This window comes from Oryctolagus cuniculus, chromosome 5, assembly GCF_964237555.1.
Source record: "Oryctolagus cuniculus chromosome 5, mOryCun1.1, whole genome shotgun sequence".
NCBI classification, from domain to species: Eukaryota; Metazoa; Chordata; class Mammalia; order Lagomorpha; family Leporidae; genus Oryctolagus; species Oryctolagus cuniculus.
In genome coordinates this window covers 9,478,566-9,497,900 of record NC_091436.1, presented here as the reverse complement: position 1 = coordinate 9,497,900, position 19,335 = coordinate 9,478,566, and the positions used below count along the sequence as shown (strand labels likewise).

At 43.7% G+C, this 19,335-nt stretch overlaps 1 protein-coding gene across 9 annotated transcripts in view; it reads left to right on the top strand.

Moving 5' to 3' along the window:
- TULP4 (TUB like protein 4) overlaps positions 1-19,335 on the top strand; it is a 248,201-nt gene that overhangs the window by 38,070 nt on the left and 190,796 nt on the right. The window contains exon 1 of one of the 9 annotated variants that reach the window (XM_070073329.1): positions 4,788-4,912. The exons of the other annotated variants lie outside the window; for them this stretch is intronic. The gene's annotated coding sequence lies outside the window, so the exon portion shown is untranslated. Of the gene's footprint in view, positions 1-4,787; positions 4,913-19,335 lie in introns of those variants that run through there. 9 annotated transcript variants of the gene reach the window in all.

The window sequence follows — 19,335 nt, the reverse complement described above, 5'->3', positions numbered from 1 at the left end:
GATGGCAGCAGATGTGAAAACAGAATTACTCATTACGATGTAAATTGATGTTTTGTTGCATTTTAGTTTAACAATATATAGGTATTCATGAAAATATTTGGCTGTTAAACATTAGTAAAATTATAAACTTCCATTGTTTGTTACAATCCATTCAAATTAGTTTCTTTAGAAAGAACTTCAAATCGTAAGTTAAAAAAACTTACTGAAATGTGTGTTGTTATTTAAAGAAGTAATCCGAAAGACATTTTAGAATTGGGATTTACTGTAATCAGTTCTGTCTTTCTTCATGTAGCTATAGGGACTGAGTATTCCTTTTCCAGAATTCTTGGGACCAGAAGTGTTTTAGATCTCAAATTTTGTGGGGGAGGGGGAGTGATTTTTAGAATATTTTCACATGCTTGTACACAGTGAGAAGTCTCTGTCTAAACATGGAGTTCATTTACATGGATATCTTACACATATAGCTTGGAAGTAGTTTTACACAACGTTTTAAGTAATTTTGCACATGACACAAAATTCATGGTGTAGAATTTTCTATGTGTGGTATCATACTGTTTATCGAAAAGTTTCATATTTTAGAACATTTCAGATTCTGAATTTTTGAGATTAGGGATGCTCAACCTGTAATAATTTTCAGGAGTATAGAACATGGTAGTGGAACTAGTGTGGAGCTGTTCCGCCGCATCCTTTATGTTCTCGCAATTTTTTTCTGTTCTTTTTAAAAAGATTTATTTATTTGAAAGGCAGAATGACAGAGAGGGAGAGGGAGAAATCTTTAATTCATTGGTTCACTTCCCAAATGCCTGCGAGAACCAGGGCTGGGCCAGGCCAAAGCTGTTGTGGACTAGGTTAGGCTCAAATTCCTATTTCAGGTTCTTGCTTTTCGCTTAGAGAATTCTGAGTACAGGCACAAATACTTCGTGCAGCGTGATAAGGTTTATTTAGAAAGAATAATACACAGGCACGTGAGGGCTTTATTAAGGGGGAGGATGGACCTGGGTCCTTCTCCAGGCTTATTATCCACTTCCCAAAGGGAACTGGTCTCATAGTCTGATTGACTGGTGGGTTGATACAGGTGGGATTACATGGGGATGGGGGAGGTGTGGCCTCCAGCTCATGGACTAGCTATCTGCCTTGTATTTTCCCACATCAAAGCCAGGAGCCAGGAACTTTGTTCAGATGTCCTTTGTGGGTAGCAACATCCCAAGTACTTGGGCCATCTTCTGCTGCCTACCCAGGTGCATAGCAGGAAGCTGGATCCTGGAAGCACAGAGCAGCCACATCTCAAACCAGCACTCTGAAGTGGCAGCTTAATGTGCTGGGCCACAGTGCTTGTCCTGGTTTGTTTCTTTTCTTTCTTTCTTTTTTTTTTTTTTTTAATGAAACTGGTTATGTTTTGTATTTCCTCTGTAGCCATGGCCAAAACTGTTCTTTTGGTGTTTTTTTTTGGTGTTTTTTTTTTTTTTCACTGCATCTGAGCTTATTTATTCTTGAATGTGTATTCGATTATAGACTAGTTTGTAATTCCTGTGTTCCCATGCATGTGTGAAAAGATCCTGTGTTACTAATATCTCCGTGTGGTGCATCTCAGTGTGGTGATACCACCCAGACACTGTAACGTGGGACATGGGCAGGAGCTTTGAGGTATTTTTAACTACTTGGAACTCTTTATTTTAATATCTGTTAGCATTTTAATTCAAATTTTATTACATAGTTATGTTCAGTGTACCAGTATGTACTGTCATGTAAGACTTTGGTTTTTTAGATGATCAGAACAAAAGGCTGTGGCTTTTAAGGGCCCTCAATTTTTGTTTCTGCCTTTTCCATGAAAAATTTTTCGAAATTTTCAATTGCTTTCTTTTTTTTAAATTAATTAATTAATTAATTTTTTTGACAGGCAGAGTTAGAGAGAGAGACACACAGAGAAAGGTCTTCCTTCCGTTGGTTCATCCCTGAAATGGCCACTACGGCTGGCGCGCTGCTGCCTACTGTGCCAATCCGAAGCCAGGAGCCAGGTGCTCCTCCTGGTCTCCCATGCAGGTGTAGGGCCCAAGCACTTGGGCCATCCTCCACTGCACTCCCGGGCCACAGCAGAGAGCTGGACTGGAAGAGGAGCAACCGGGACAGAATCCGGCACCCTGACCGGGACTAGAACCCGGTGTGCCGGTGCCGCAGGCAGAGGATTAGCCTAGTGAGCCACGGCGCCGGCCCAATTGCCTTCTTAATCAGAAGATGGTAACTATAGCAGAACCTGTAATTTACCATTTATTTAGGGTCATCTCTTTGTGCCTTTTAGGGGAGACACAGTGATGCTTTGGGAGGGGCTTAGCCAGCTGGGCTTCTTCCTACAAGTCACAGTCATTCACTCGGCAAATGCTGAGTTCTGTTCCAGGTCTGGAGATTCAGGGATGAAAGCGTACTTGTGCTGAGAAGGCTCACAGTGTGGGAAGCTACGATGGAGCAGGAACTGGAGTCTTGGGGCAGCCTCCCGCGTTTGTGAACCTTCCCCTTCCACTGCGCAGGTGAAGGTCAGCTGCAATTCTCAGCCACTTACAGTCACTTGAGCCCGTTCCTCGGCTAGCGAAGTCTCCTCACCCTGGGCTCCAGGGCCTTCTGCGGAATGGCCCTGCTTCCCCTCTGTGCCCTGTGCTCTCCCCAGGCCCAGGCTGGTCGGCCTTGTGGCCGTGCTCGTCCTAGATTCCCAGTCTTCGCTTTCTTCTGCGATGTCTTCAGAACTACCTAGTCTGTGAGTTCTTGCCAGCTCCCTTCCACTGGCTGCTTTTACTCCTCATAGCGAGTTTTTCTTTTTTTGGATTGCTCCTTCAATTCTCTGCCATTTTAGACATTTTTGAGCTATTTCTGGGAGCTACCTTGGGAATTACTTAATAGCAACCGCAGTGTATACATTAGGTACCCAATAAATGTGTATTCAGTTGAGTAAAAGTACTTTTATTTGTACATGGCATCAAAAATGTGTTTTCACAGGAAGGAGTGACCCCACGTAGGAATAAAGGTGCTTCCCTAGTGATGGGATAAGTTATAATCCTTTATGGATCGCAGGCAGAAATAAACGCCCTGGAGTGCACACCTGTGGCCACACAAGTGCTGAACAGGGCTTAGTACATTCTGTTTACCCTGTAGTCTGAACGTGGACCTGGCTGGGTCCAAAACTGTTATACTCCTGCCCAACCTGATGGCAGAGTGGGTAAGTGACACTGAAATTATCAGTTGGTTTGATTTCTGACTTCAGACTTCAGGAGAGTTGCGTAAGACCTTTCTGAACCTCGGTTCTCTCATAGAGAAAATGGGAATAATAATTTCTTCTTTTACATGTCTTTGTTAAGTGTTGCAGCATTTGTGAGATCACCTTTCATGACCCGTGCTTCCGTTTGGAATTTCGCTCTAGGTTTTTTGTTTCCTTCCTGCCTGGTTGTACTTTTCCTTTTGTTCTTGTCTTGCTGTGCTGGCTGGGACCTCCAGTACCGTGTGATGTGATGTGACCTGAGAACATCATACTCTGGCTGGGATTTCTAGTGCAGTGTGATGTGGCCATCCTTAACCTGTTTCACAATTAAATGTGATGTTTGCTATTGATGATTAATAAGTATCCTTTAACTGAATAAGAAAATTCTCTCTCATTAGGAACTTAAAAAATATGAATGTTAAATTTTACCAGTTACCTTTCATGCTTATAAAGGGGCACTTCAGAAAGTTTGTGGAAAAAGAGAATTAAAGATGAATTTATTTTGACACAAAAAGTTTTTGAAATTCATGCATTTTTTGTAACATTTTTCATGAACTTTTTCAAATACTCTTGTATTTCAATGATCTTTTTATTCTAATCCTTTAGTATGATGTATTACAGTTAATATACTTTATAATTCTAATTGATAGATTTTCTAATGTTAAATTACTCCGACATTTCTGGGATGAACCTAGTTTGGGCAGATTGCAATATTTTCTTTATATGCTTCTCTTGAATTTGCTAATGTTTTGTGAAGATTTTTATCTTTTTCATGAGTGGTGTTGCCTTGAATTTTTTTAATTTTTGCACTTTCCACATCTGATTTTGCTTTCAAGGTATAATAACCTCATAGAATTAATTGTGGATATTAGCACCTTTTCTTTTCTGTGAGTGAGGTTATGTAATACTTCATATTTTTTTTGAATATTAGATTTAACTTGTCTGTAAAATATATAGTTGAGTTTCTTTTTAAGATGATTTAAAATTACTTATTATTTTTATTTAAGGCTTATGGAATAATTTAGACTGTTTTGAGTTAGCTTTGTTAAACTGTGTTTCCTAGGAACTTGTCTATTTCAAATGTAATTAAATTTTCTGTTCTTTTAAAAAATACCTTATTTATTTGAAAGGTAGAGTTACTGAGATAGAGACAGACAGAGATTGATCTTTCATCTGCTGGTTCACTCCCCAAATGGCCACAGTGGCCGGAGCTGGACCGATTCGAAGCCAGGAGGCAAGAGCTTCTTCCATATCTTGCATGTGGGTACCGGGGCCCACCAAGCACTTGGGCCATCTTTAGCTGCTCTCTTAGGTGCATTAGCAGGGAACTGTATTGGGAATGGAGCAGCCGGGACAAGAACCAGAGCCCATATGGCATGTAGATGTTGGCTTTACTTTCTTTGCCATAATGCTGGCACCCTAATTACATTAAAGAGGGTGGTTTTTTTTGTTTGTTTGTTTGTTTGTTTTTTTTTTGAGAGACAAAGAGCAAGCAAGTGCTCCCCCATCTGGTGGTTCACTTCTAAATGCCTGCAAAATCCAGATGCTGAAGTGGAAGCCAAGAACATAATCCAGGTCTCCTAGCTGCTTGAGCCAGCACTGCTGCCTCCCAGGGTCTTCATTAGCAGGAAGCTGGAGTCAAGTGCCAGAGCCAGGAATCAGTTCCAGGTACTCCAGCGTGAGACATAAGTATCTCAGATGGTGTCTTAACCACTAGGCCTAATACCTGTCTCCCCTATCCCCCACCATTAGGTTTTTAGATATCTTTTATGAGAGCTTGATAGAACTTTTTGAAAATTTATGTATTTATTTGGGCAGGAGTAGGGAGGAGATAGTGCAGGAGCATTTACTCCCATCTGCTGGTTCACTCTTAAGATGCTCACAAAAGCCTCGGTTGGGTTGAATTGAAGCTGGGATGTGGGAAGTCAATCCAGGTCTCCCCTGTGGGAGGACAAAACCCAGGTACTTAAGCCAACACTGCTGCCTCCCAGACTCTGTACTAGGAAGCTGGAGTCAGGAGCTAGAACCCATAAGCAAACTCCCAGGAACTTTGATATGGCCTAACCAGCATCTTAATTGCATGACTAAATGCCTGTGTCACTTTATTTTCTCCCCTCATTATACGTTGATATTCGTTTTTTTTATTATTATTATTATTATTTTATTTTTTAAAATAAAAATGCCAATCCGAAGCCAGGAGCCAGGTGCTTCTTCCTGGTCTCCCATGATTTGATGGTATTGGTTGTAAATTTAGGTCCTTGATCCACTTTGAGTGGAATTTTATGTAAAGTGTACGGTCCCTCTCTCTCTCTTTGCCTCTCCTTCTTTCTCTGTATAACTCTAACTTTCAAATAAATAAATAAATGCACCATTTATTGAAGAGACTGTCCTTGCTCCAGGGATTGATTTTAGGTCCTTTGTCAAAGAAAAGTTGGTTGTAGATGTGGGTTGATTTCTGGAGTTTCTGTTCTGTTCCCTTGGTCAGATGTCTCTATTTTTGCCAGTACCAGGCTGTTTGATAATAACAATGTGTCTTGAAATCTGCTATTGTGAGTATCCAGCTTGGTTGTTGTTGTTAAGATTGCTTTAGCTATTTGGGGTCTCTTCTGTTTCCATGTGAATTTTTATAGAAATCTTTTATTTAATAAATATAAATTTCATAGGTACAACTTTTGGATTATAGCGGTTCTTCACCCCCATACCTGCCCTCCCACCCCCAAACCGTTTCAACTCCTACTCCCTCTCCCATCCCATTCTTCATTAAGATTCATTTTTAATTATCTTTATATACAGAAGATCATCAGCTCTTTACTAAGTAAAGATTTCAACAGTTTGCACCCACACAGACACACACACAGTATAAAGTACTGTCTGAAGACTGGTTTTGCCATTAACTCTCATAGTATAACTCATTAAGGACAGAGTTCCTACATGGGGAGCAAGTGCACAGTGACTCCTGTTGTTAACAATTAAAACTTTTATTTATGATGTCAGTGATCACCTGAGGCTCTTGTCATGAGCTGCCAAGGCTATGGAAGCCTTTTGAGTCCACAAACTCCGACATTATTTAGACAGGATCATAATCAAAGTGGAAGTTCTCTCCTCCCTTCAGAGAGAGGTACCTCATTCTTTGATTATCCCTTCTTTCCACTGATTTCACTCACAGAGATCTTTTATGTAGGTCATTTTATGCCACAGTGTCTTGGCTTTGCATGCCTGAAATGCTCTCATGAGCTTCTTAGTCAGATCTGAATGCCTTAAGGGCTGATTCTGAGGCCAGAGTGATGTTTAGGGCATTTGTCATTCTGTGAGTCTGCTCTGTGGCCTGCTTCCCATTTTGGATCGTTCTCTCCTTTTTACTTCTATCTATTATTATTAGCAGACACTTGATCTTATTTATGTGATCCCTTTGACACTTATTCCCATCTTTATGATCAGTTGTGCACTTAAACTGACCACTTTAACCAATAAGATAGCATTGGTACCTGCCAACTTAATGGGATTTGGAGTCCCATGGCAAGTTTTTAGCTTTACCCTTAGGGGTAAGTCCGAGGGAACATGTGCTGAACTGTACATCTCCTCTCTCTCTTATTCCCACTCTTATTTTTAACAGGGGTCAATTTTCAATTGGATTTAAATACCTAAGAATAATTCTGTGTTAAGTAAAGAGTTTAACCAATGGTATTAAGTAGAAAAATAAAATACTAAAAAGAATAAAATAGTAAGTTGTTTCTCGACAGTCAGGACAAGGGCTGATCAAGTCATTGCTTCTCATAGTGTCAGTTTCACTTCTACAGGTTTCCTTTTAGGTGCTCAGTTAGTTGTCACAGATCAGGGAGAACATATGATATTTGTCCCTTTGGGACTGGCTTATTTCACCCATCATGATGTTTTCCAGATTCCTCCATTTTGTTGCAAATGACCAGATTTCATTTTTTTTTAACCACTGTGTAGTATTTCATAAAGTACGTATCCCATAATTTCTTTATCCAGTCTACTGTTGATGGGCATTTAGGTTGATTCCATGTCCTAGCTATTGTGAATTGAGCTGCAGTAAACATTGAGGTGCAGATAGCTCTTTTGTTTCCCAATTAAATTTCTCGGGTAAATTCCGAGAAGTGGGATTGCTGTATGGTAGGGCTACATTCAGATTTCTGAGGAATCTCTATGTCTTCCATAGTGGCTTTACCAGGTTGCATGCCCACCAACAGTGGATTAGTGTGCCTTTACCCCACATCCTCACCAGTATTTGTTGTTTGTTGATTTCTGTATGAAAGCCGCTCTAATTGGGGTGAGGTGAAACCTCATTGTGGTTTGATTTGCATTTCCCTGACTAATGATCCTGAGCATTTTTTCATGTGTCTGTTGGCCATTTGGATTTCCTCTTTTGAAAAATATCTGTTTGAAAGTCCTTGACCCCTATCTTTTTTTTTTTTTTTTTTTTGACAGGCAGAGTGGACAGTTAGAGAGAGACACAGAGAGAAAGGTCTTCCTTTGCCATTGGTTCACCCTCCAGTGGCCGCCGCGGCTGGCGCGCTGCGGCCGGTGCACCGCGCTGATCCAAAGCCAGGAGCCAGGTACTTTTCCTGGTCTCCCATGGGGTGCAGGGCCCAAGCACTTGGGCCATCCTCCACTGCACTCCCAGGCCACAGCAGAGAGCTGGCCTGGAAGAGGAGCAACCGGGACAGAATCTGGTGCTCCGACCGGGACTAGAACCTGGTTGCCGGCGCTGCAAGGTGGAGGATTAGCCTAGTGAGCCGCGGCGCCGGCCTAACATTTCTTTTAAATAGCCAGGTACCCTGTAATTAGGTGCATAAATGTTTATAATAGTTTCATCTTCCAGTTGAATTGACCCATTAATCATTATATTGTGCCCTTCTTTGTCTTTTTTAACAGTTTTTGTGTTAAAGTCTATTTTGTCTGATGTTAAGATGGCTACACCAGCTCTTTTTTGGTTTCTCTTGGCATGGAATATATTTTTCCATCCTTTCACTTTCAGTCTATGTGCATCTTTGTTGGTAAGATGTGTTTCTTGTAGGCAGCAAATAGATGAGTTTTGTTTTTTAATCAGCTCTGCCAGTCTGTGCCTTTCAACTGGGGAGTTGAGGCCATTTACATTTAGTGTGACTCTTGATAAGTAATGACTTTGCCCTGCCATTTTTCCAAATATATTCCTTTTTTTTTTTGACTTTTATTTAGTAGATGTAAATTTCCAAAGCACAGTTTGTGGATTACAGTGGCTTCCCCCCCTAATAACTTCCCTTCCACCCGCAATCCTCCCATCTCCTGCTCCCTCTACCATTCCATTCACATCGATTCATTTTCAATTATCTTTATATACAGAAGATCGATTTAGAATATATTAAGTAAAGATGTCATCAGTTTGCCCCCCACACAGAACACAAAGTGCCAAATACTGTTTGAGCACTAGTCATATCACAAATATATTCCTGATTTATACTTTGAACTTCCTGTGATCTTTTACTGAGAGATTTTCTTCCTTTACCTTCTTTTGTAGTGATGATCATGTTTCTGTGTAACACATCCTTAAGCATCTTTTGCAGGGCTGGAAAGTCTTATCACCTTCCTTCATAAATGAGAGCTTTGTGGTGTATAGTATTCTGAGTTGATGACTTTTTTTTTCCTTAAGATTTGGATTATGGGGGCTGGCACTGTGACATCGTAGGCTAACCCTCTGCCTGCGGTCCAGTATCCTTCGTGGGCACCGATTTATGTCCTGGCTGCACCTCTTCCAATCCAGCAGTGAAAATGGTCCCAGTGCTTGGGCCCCTGCACCCATTTGGGAGACCTGGAAGAAGCTCCTGGCTCCTACCTTCAGATTGGCCCCACCCTGGCCATTGCAGCCATTTTGGGAGTGAACCTGCAGGTGGAAGACCTCTCTCCGTCTCTTCTTCTGTCTGTAACTCTGCCTCTCAAATAAATAAATAAAATCTTAAAAAAACAAGAATCAGTAAGAAAAGAAAAAAAGACTTGGATTATATCTCTATTCTCTGCTAGCCTGTAGAGTTTCTGATGAGATGTCAACTCTGAGTCTAATTGAAGTTTTCTGAAAGTAATCTGGCATTTCTCTTGTGTATTTTTAGAATCTTTTATTATGTTTTACTTTTTTCATTATTTTATATTTTATATTTTTATTTTTTATCATGTTGAAAGTGTGACTAAAATGTTGTGGTGAGGATCTTTTTTGGTCATGTCTATTAGTTTTTTGTGCTGTCTGTACTTGGACATCCCTTTCTTTCTCCAAATTGGGCAAGTTTTCTGTAATTATTTCATTAAATAGGCCTTTTTATCCATCCTCTCTGTCCACACCTCCAGGACCTCCTAAGACCCATATGTTGGGTCATTTGATAGTATCCCATAAATCTCCATGGTTTTTTAATTTTTTTTTGTCTGAATGAAAAATTTCCAATAATTTGTCTTCCAGCTTGAATATTCTTTCTTGTGTCTCACCAAGTCTATTAAGGTTTTCCACTGTATCTTTTATTTGACTTGTCTTATTCTTCATTTCTAATATTTCAGTTTGATCTGTGCGTCCTCAGTGTGAACATGGATCCTGCTGCAGGCAGTCAGGGAGCTCCGAACGTGGGGAGCCACATGATTGCCCCGAGACCCAGTTAGACCCTGCGTCCTCCCATGCAGTCACAGAGTCCCCACAGTCTCAGCACACAGGGGGCCTGCAGTCATGGGGTGCAGAGGATCCACGCCGCCCCGCTAGCCTGTCCCGCTAGATAGGCTGAGACGGTCCCAGAGCCGGCTGCTGCACGTGCTCCGCCTTGGCGGTTTGAGTCCTGGCACCTGTGGTGTGTTGAGAGGCTGGGGGCACTTCACAGTCCTTCGTGGGTTCCCGGGCCCCTGTCCGTCCTCCCAGCCAGACTCACAGTCAGTGGGGTAAAATCCCTGGATCACAGAACAGTGCAATAGCTGCCTGTCACATCCCTGCTCCTTGCACAATATCGCCTCCTCCCCACCAGTTGTTGGGTGTGTTCAAGTCTCTGCAGCCAGTCCTGATGTTGGAATGGTTCCTTGTCCCCGCCCGTTGAGGGTGTGCCTCTGCTGTCAAGACCGTGTGTTTTCCCCCGTTGCTGGGCACACACTCATAAGTGTTGCCACAGCTGCTGGCTAGTTAAGTCCACAATGGCGCCTGCCCTCTCAGCCAGTTGCTGGGCACTTTTGTTGGGGGGCTGGGGAGAGAGAAAAGTGCTCCTTTTTTTCCTCTGGGTGAGCAGGCACCCTGTTCCTCTCAGGGTTTTGGACTGGCCTCAGAGACAGTAAGACAGTGTAGCTGCTATCTCACCAGTGGCTGGGCCACTTGCTCTCCAGAGCCGGCTCTTTCTCCAGCTTTGGGCTGCGAGGGTCTTGTGTTCTGTCCATGCTGGTTGTTACGTGTCTGCGCCTCCCACACACATCTACCGCCTCTCCTCCCGCAGAGTCGCCACAGCCGTTTTCCCTCCGCCTCTCCCCCTGAGCATTCACTTTCTCCACTTCTGTTTTCTTCACCTGTCTTCCCCTGGCCTGGAGCAGTCCACCTTTCCCTATGCGCCATCTTGGAATCCTGCTCTGACATTCTTAACTGGCAAGCGTAGGTCTTTCAGTCATGAGGATGTTGTGATTACTGATGTATTTACACTTACACCATCCTTTCCTTTCCTTTCCTTTCCTTTCCTTTCCTTTCCTTTCCTTTCCTTTCCTTTCCTTTCCTTTCCATTCCATTCCATTCCATTCCATTCCATTCCATTCCATTTATTTATTTATTTGTCAGGTAGAATTACAGACAGTGAGAGAGAAAGAGAAACAAAGGTCTTCCTTCCGTTGGTTCACTTCCCAAATGGCCGCAACGGATGGAGCTGCGCCAGTCTGCAGCCGGGAGCCAGGTGCTTCCTCCTGGTCTCCCATGCAGGTACAGGCGCCCAAGGACTTGGGCCATCCTCCACTGCACTCCCGGGCCACAGCAGAGAGCTGGACTGGAAGAGGAGCAACTGGGACTAGAACCCAGTGCCCATATGGGATGCTGGCGCTGCAGGTGGAGGATTAACCTAGTGCTCCTCGGCGTCAGCCCTGACACCACCTTTTTCTTAATTCTGCCTTTTGCTTCTGTTTTTCCTCTGTGTAGAGGACTAGTGTGCATCAGACACTCTTATAAGACAATATAAGGGCCGAAGGGTACGTTAGCTTTGATCATCTTTCTTTTGATAATATTGTTTCTTTGCAAAAAAAAAACAAAAAACAAACAAACAAACAAAAATTGTTTCTTTGGTTTTCTATTTTGGCCCCTCCTAATATGTGCCACCTAGTAAGTATATGGACTGGATGCTGTCAGCCTCATTTGAATCTCAGCTATGCCACCTGAGTAATGCTGGGTAAGATACACAGCCTGCCTGCCTGTGCCTCACTTTCTCAATTTGTAAAATATGGAGAGTGAAGGATTTCTCATAAGTCTAAGAGAAATTAATAGTAGCTGTAAAGCATTAGTGCTGTGTGTTTGCTGTTATTGCTATTATTACGGCTCTTTTGGGAACATTGTTTATATGCTTAGTGATCTTTTTCATAGTTTGTTCTTCTATCTTATACCTTCTTTCTTCCTTCTTCCTTCTTCCTTCTTTTTTGACAGGCAGAGTTAGACAGTGGGGGGGAGAGAGACAGAGAGAAAGGTCTTCCTTCTGTTGGTTCACCCCGCAAATGGCCGCCACAGCCAGAGCTGCGCCGATCCGAAGCCAGGAGCTAGGTGCTTCCTCCTGGTCTCCTGTGCAGGTGCGGGGTCCAAGCATTTGGGCCATCCTCGACTGCCTTCCTGGGCCACAGCAGAGAGCTGGACTGGAAGAGGGGCAACCGGGACAGAATCCGGCGCCCCGACCGGGACTAGAACCCGGTGTGCCGGCGCCGCAGGCGGAGGATTAGCCTAGTGAGCAGTGGAGCTGGCCTAGACCTTCCTTCTGAATCATTTTCCTTCTGCTTAAAAGCATACTGTTTGGGGTTGGTGCTGTGATACTTCAAGTAAGGCTGCTGCGTGCAGTGCTGGCATCCCGTATGGGTGCCTGTTTGAGTCCCAGCTGTCCCACTTCCAATCCAGCTCCCTGCTAATGTGCCTGGGAAAGCAGTGGAAGGTGGCCCAAGTGCTTGGAACACTCATGTGGGAGACATGGATGAAGCTCATTGCTTCAGATCAGCCCAGCCTGGCCATTGCAGCCATTTGGGGAGTGAACCAATGGATGGAAGATCTCTCTCTGTCTCTCTGTCTCTCTGTCTCTCTTTCTCTAACTCTGCCTTTCAGATGAATACATAAATCTTAAAAAAAAAGGAATACTCTTTAGAAGTTAATATTGTAAGGTCAGATGGCTTTAAAATTCAGCTTTTGTGTTTTTAAATATTTCACTTTAAAAAAAAAACTATTTATTTGAAAAAGGCAGTTAGAGAGAGAGAGAGAGAGGTCTTCCATCTGCTAGTTCACTTCCCAAATGGTCACAACAGCCAGAGCTGGACCCATCTGAAGCCAGGAGCTGTTTCCAGGTCTCCCATGTGAGTACAGGGCCCAAGCACTTGGGCCATCTTCCCAGGTACATTAGCAGGGAGCTGTATTGGAAGTGGAGCAACTGGGACTCAAACTGCCACCCATATGGGATGCCAGCCCTGCAGGCAGCAGCTGTACCTGCTATGCCACAGCGTTGACCCCTTCATTCTTTTTTTTTTTTTTTTTTTTTAAGATTTATTTATTTATTACTTGAGTTACAGACACAGAGGTATTCCATCTGCTGGTTCACTCACTCCCTAAATTACTGCAACAGCTGGAGCTGGGCTGATCCGAAGCTAGGAGCCAAGGGCTTCTATCTAGCCTCCCATGTGGATACAGGGGCTCAAGCACTTGGGCCATCTTCTACTGCCTTCCCAGGCCATCAACAGGGAGTTGGATCAGAAGTGGAGCAGCTGGGACTCAAACCGGTGTCCATATGGGATGCTGGAGCTGCAGGCAGATACTTAGCCTGCTGTGCCACGGCCCGGCCCCTTCACTCTGTCTCACGAGACCATGTTTCTAGGCATGTGATTGCATGTTACTCATCTGGAAGAGGGTTCCGTGTTTTCTCTCAGCGCTTTGAAGCTGTGTGTCGTTGATTTTCTGCTGCTGGGTTGCTGCTGCGATGTCTGCTGTCAGTTCAGTTGCCATTCCTTTTGCAGAACAGTTCCTCTGGTATCCACGATGGAACCTTCCGGGACTCTCCCGCATGCCAGAGTCTGTGGCTGCTGTAGTGTCTGCGTCTAACTGTGTGCATCCTCCTGTGTGCGTCACACCATCTGTAGATTACTGGGGCAGGTTGAGTATCCTTCACCTGAAATTCTTGGGGCTAGTAGCATTTTGGATTTCACATTTTTTTTTTACATTTTAGGATATTTGCATATATATGATGAGATATTTTAGAGATGGGGCTCAAGTCTAAATATGAAATTTATCTATGTTTCATATTTACCCTATATACATAGCTTGAAAGCAACCTGATACAGTATTTTTAGCATGCCTGTATTTTAATTGTGACTCATCACAGGAGATCAGTTGTGGAATTTTCCACCTGTGGCATCCTGTTGGTGCTTAAGAAGTTTCAGATGTTGGGGTATTTTTGGTTTTGGATTAGAGATGAACAACTTTTTTTTTTTTTTTTTTTTTTTTTTTTTTTGGACAGAGTGGACAGTGAGAGAGAGAGACAGAGAGAAAGGTCTTCCTTTGCTGTTGGTTCACCCTCCAATGGCCGCCGCGGCCGGCACGCTGCGGCCGGCACACCGCGCTGATCCGATGGCAGGAGCCAGGAGCCAGGTGCTTTTCCTGGTCTCCCATGGGGTGCAGGGCCCAAGCACCTGGGCCATCCTCCACTGCACTCCCTGGCCACAGCAGAGGGCTGGCCTGGAAGAGGGGCAACCGGGACAGAATCCGGCGCCCCGACCGGGACTAGAACCCGGTGTGCCGGCGCCGCAAGGCGGAGGATTAGCCTAGTGAGCCGCGGCGCCGGCCAGAGATGAACAACTTTTAATAACCTAATACAATCTAAGTGCTATGTAGTCATTATGCTGGTTTATTTTGGGGCAAGGGTGGGGAACTTTTTTTTTGCTAGAGTCATGGATATTTGTAACGTCATTTACCAGCTATACAAAATTATCAACATAAAAACCAGATTTATTACATTTATTGATTTATTGAGTTTCAAGTCCTGTGTGTGATTGCCCTGGCAGGGCCAGACCAAATGACTTGTGGGCCTTACACAGCTTGCATCTAGAGAATAATGACCACAAGAAAAATTTTGTGCTTGTTCAGTGTAGACTCAATTTCTTTTATTTTGATTGACTCCTGAGCTATGGGAGCTGTGGGAACACAGAAGCCATCAGTACCTGTGTTTTCTTTTTTGGTTTTTCTGGATTCTTCTCTTTGTGTGTGCGTGTGTGTGTGTGTGTTTGTTTTTAAATATTTATTTTTAATTTATCTAAGACGCAGAATTAACAGAGAGAGGTAGACACACACACACACACAGAGAGAGAGAGAGAGAGAGGTCTTCCATCCACTGGTTCACTCCCCAAATGGCTGCAATGGCCAGAGTTGAGCTGATCCAAAGCCAGGCCCCAGCCAGGAGCTTCTTCCATGTCTCCCACGTGGGTGCAGGGGCCCAAAGACGTGTGCCATCTTCTACTGCTTTCCCAGGTGCTTTAGCAGGGAACCGGATCAGAAGTAGAGCAGCCGGGACTGAAACCACTATCCATATGGAATGCCGGTGCTGCAGGCCAGGGCTTTAACCCACTATGCCATAGCATCAGCCCGTTTGTGTTTTTATTGTGCCAGTTTACTAAGATACACTCAGGTGTGGATTTCTTCTTTATGTTTTTTAATTCATCCTGCTTGATGTATATTGTGATTGTTTCTGGATTTTTCATCATTGTGATGAGGTTTCAGTTACATCTTCAGATATTCTCTGTTTTCTTTCTTCTGCCCTTATGGAATCACAGTTAGATCTGCTCTCTGTAACATGTCTTCCATTTCTTTCAATTTCTTCTTATATTTCTATTTTGTTGTCTCTTTGTGCTACAAAAAAATTTGATGGACAATTTTTTGAACTGTTAGATTCAGTTCATTAATTCATTTTTAAGCTAATGTCTCATATATTTTATTTCAGTGATTGGATTTCCATTTTCAAAGTCTTGTTTTGATTCTCTGGTTATTTTAGTACCTTGCTTTCTAATTTCTTTAAAGGTTTCAAGCCTAATTATTTAAAATCTATTTATGTTCATTCCAGTTTTTGAAGGTTTAGGGATGTATCTTTATTGTTTCTTTTTTTTAAGATTTATTTTATTTATTTGAAACACAGAGTTACAGAGGGGTAGAGACAGAGAGAGAGGTCTTCCATCCACTTGTTCACTCCCCAGATGGCCGCAATGGCTGGAGCTACACTGATCAGAAGCCAGGAGCCAAGAGGTTCTTCCAAGTCTCCCATGTGTGTGAAGGGTCCCAAGGACTTAGGCCATCTTCAGCTGCTTTCCCAGACCATAGCAGAGAGCTGGATTGGAAGAGGAGCAGCTGGGACTAGAACCGGCACCCATATGGAATGCTAGTGCTTCAGGCTAGGTCTTTAACCTGCTGCACCACAGTGCCGGCCCTATGTTTATTGTTAGTCTACTAAAAACTGCTGGTGACTTATTTTGTGTGTTCAGTAATTTTTGTTTATGTTTAAGAACATATTTTTAGAACCCCATCTGTGGGAATTCCTTATACTGGGATTTTTTTTTTTTTTTTTTTTTTTTTTTGACAAGCAGAGTGGACAGAGAGAGAGAGAGAGAGAAAGGTTTTCCTTTTCCATTGGTTCACCCCCCAATGGCCGCTGCGGCTGGCGCACCGCGCTGATCCAAAGCCAGGATCCAGGTGCTTCTCCTGGTCTCCCATGTGGATGCAGGGCCCAAGCACCTGGGCCATCCTCCACTACACTCCCCGGCCACAGCAGAGAGCTGGCCTGGAAGAGGAGCAACTGGGACAGAATCCGGCGCCCTGACCGGAACTAGAACCTGGTGTGCTGGTGCCGCAGGCGGAGGATTAGCCTAGTGAGTCACGGCACCGGCCTGGGAATTTTCCATGAAGATGATTCGCATTTGCTCTAACCTGTGTCCAAGGGCGCTGTAATCCTAGAACAGGTTTGCTGTGGGCCTTGCTGTATGGTTCAGGTTTAATGTCTCCACCAGGAATTTTAACCAAAATCTGGATACCTGATAGAGTGATCAAATTTGTCCTGGACTGAGGGGTCTCTGGGACATGGGGCTTTCAGTGCTAAACCGAGACAGCTCTAGACAGACTGTGATGACTGGTGATCCTGGTTCTGGTTCCAGTGCTTATATGTGAGTATCTGCATTTGTCTGCTAGATAACCCGGGCCTTCTCTTATGTGTTTGTGGACTTTCCCATACTTCGCTGTAAATCCAACAGTATTTTGAGAGTTATTAACCTAGGTTACTGAGAATATCTTTCCAAGTCATTCCCATAGTCTTCTAGTCTTCTGTGTAATTATTGGTAGCTGCATAGTATTGTGCTTTATGTCTCTGTAACAACATTTGTTGAATCATTTTGGACCCATGGTTATTTCAGATTTTTCTCTTCTACAAAGTTGTGGTAGAAATCCTTATATCTAAGTCTTTATACAACCTAAGATTATTTCCTTATGATTACATTTTTCACAGCAGATTGATGAATCAAAAGGTTTGTTGCATTTAAAATCTTTTACATTGCATGCATGACCAACTTGCTGTCTTATTTCTCTGCACTCTGCATGACACTGGGTATTATAATTTTTTCAGTTTGTCACTTTTAATGAATTGCTCTCCCTTTATAATTAAGGCACCTGACTTGATACTAGTGATCCGTATATATGGTGCCTCAATATTTCAACATCTGAGTTTCAGGTGTAGAATTACTTTAAGAAACACTGCACTCCTACTTTTCTTTTTGTTCCCTGGTTTTTGTTATTTATTTGAGAATTGGATATGATATGCTGCAACTGGGCAGGGGCTGGGCTGGGGCCAAATCTCCCACGTGGGCTGCAGAAACTCCATTACTGGAGCCATCACTGCTGCCTCCAGAGGTCTGCATTGGCAGGAAGCTGGAGTCAGGAGCCAGAGCTGGGAATCAGACCCACATATTCCAGTGTGTGATGCAGGTGTCTTAACTGCTAGGCTACATACTTGCACCTCTTAAACGAGTTATCAAGTTGTTTGTCTGGTAAGCTATATTCCCTCCTCTAACTGTACACATAATTAGATGTTCATGTTCTTAGGCTGCCTGTTGAATCCGGCAAAGAAAGCAAGTGAAAATGTACCTTGTGGTTCTGTGAGCATGTCAGTGACCTGTTGCCTTCTTGCTTGGATTCTGTTACTCACATAGGCTCTGAAACCCGCTAGCCTCAGGACTCCAGAGTCCAGGCTCTGAGTGGTTGGTGATAACCCGGGGTTCATATTGAGAATTTCTTCTCACCCATATTTGTTGTTCCTTAAAATGTCATATTCAGTACTTTACTGAACACATAATTAAAGGCAGGGGAACTGGTAGAAATTGCAGGTGATAAAAAGACTGGAATGAAACATACTTCTGTTTAGGATTTTGTGGTTTAGCAGGGATCATTAAATAGAAAAGTAGCTCTCTCTGCCACATGCAGGGAAGACCCTTGCCATGTGCGTAAGCTCATACTTCAGTGGGGTCTGTATGAAGGAGCCTCTAGTGAGCTGGGTAAGAACTTCCTGTGGGGGGGCAGCTCAGATTCACAGTGCAGGTCAGTGTGCAACCTGATCTGGTGCTACTGCAGTTGTAGTAAGAGTGTGTGTTTTGACTAAGCCAGGGCATAACGATCCACGTGTATGCCGAGTTCTGGTCTCCTAGTGTGTTTTCAGAATTAAGAGGTAGAGGTGATCACACGTTAAATACATAAAATCACTGTGGAGCTCCGTTGTCTTGGCAGTGGTGATAGTTTTTACATGTGTCAGTGCTTTCCTGAGTTGGTAAGGTAGCCGCACATCAAGTGGAGCTGGTATCCTTGCCTTAAAACATGGTATTTAAAGGTAAATTTTAACTGGCCTCTAAGCAGCTTTTGAAACAAATTAGAAACCAGTTAGAAGTGCCTTGTGTGAAGTGGGTTCTGGTAAATTCTCAGAGGAAAAGAGTGACTGTAGAGGCAGGTCGTTGTAGTTAGTTTACTTAGAAATGCAGAGTTTGAAACCTGTGCCGTCTGTGGCGCGAGGCAGTGAAGGGAGGTCTGAGGCGGGGGAGAAGCCAGCAGCCCTTTTCTCTGAGCGCATGTGAGGACCCGCTGAGCTGTGGCACCTGCAGCAGGCAGCTGAGACAGGGGAGTCCCTGTCCCTAGAGGAGCAACGGGCGTGTTTAACCAGGAAAACTCACTTTCTTTTCCCCCATTCTGAAAAAGTCTGCAGTCAGACATTACACCGCAGAGTGTGTGGGTGTTTCATCTCAGACTTCTTACTGTGTTTTCCCCTCTGCGTTCCGTTCATTTAACAATATCTATATATTTCTCCCCAAATCTACCTTACTAGTTTGCTGCTTGCTTAGTTCTTTTTCTCCCCCCCTCCCCTCCCATCCCCTCTCGTTGTCTCTCCTCCCCCTGCCTCTCCTCTCCTCCCCTCCCCTCTGTTCTCTTCTCTGTTCTCTCCTCTTCTCTCTTCTCTTCTCTCCTCTCTCCTTCTCTCGCCTCACCTTGCCTCACCTCGACTCACCTCCCCCCTCCTCTTTCCTCTCCTCTCTCTCCTTCTTTCTTTCTTTTCTTTCTTTCTAGATTTATTTATTTGCAAGGCAGAGTTACAGAATGGCAGAAGCAGAGAGAGAGAGAGAGAGAGAGAGAGATCTTCCCTTTGCTGCTTCACTCCCCAGATGGTTGTTGTGGCCAGTGCTGGGCTAGGCTTCCTATAGGAAGCTTAGCCAGGTCTCCCACAAGGGTAACAGGGGCCCAAACACCTGGGCCATCTTCTGATGCTCTTCTAGGTTTTTAACTGGAAGTGGAACAGCTGGGACACAAACCAGCGCCCATATGGGATGTCTGCATTGCAGGTGGTGGC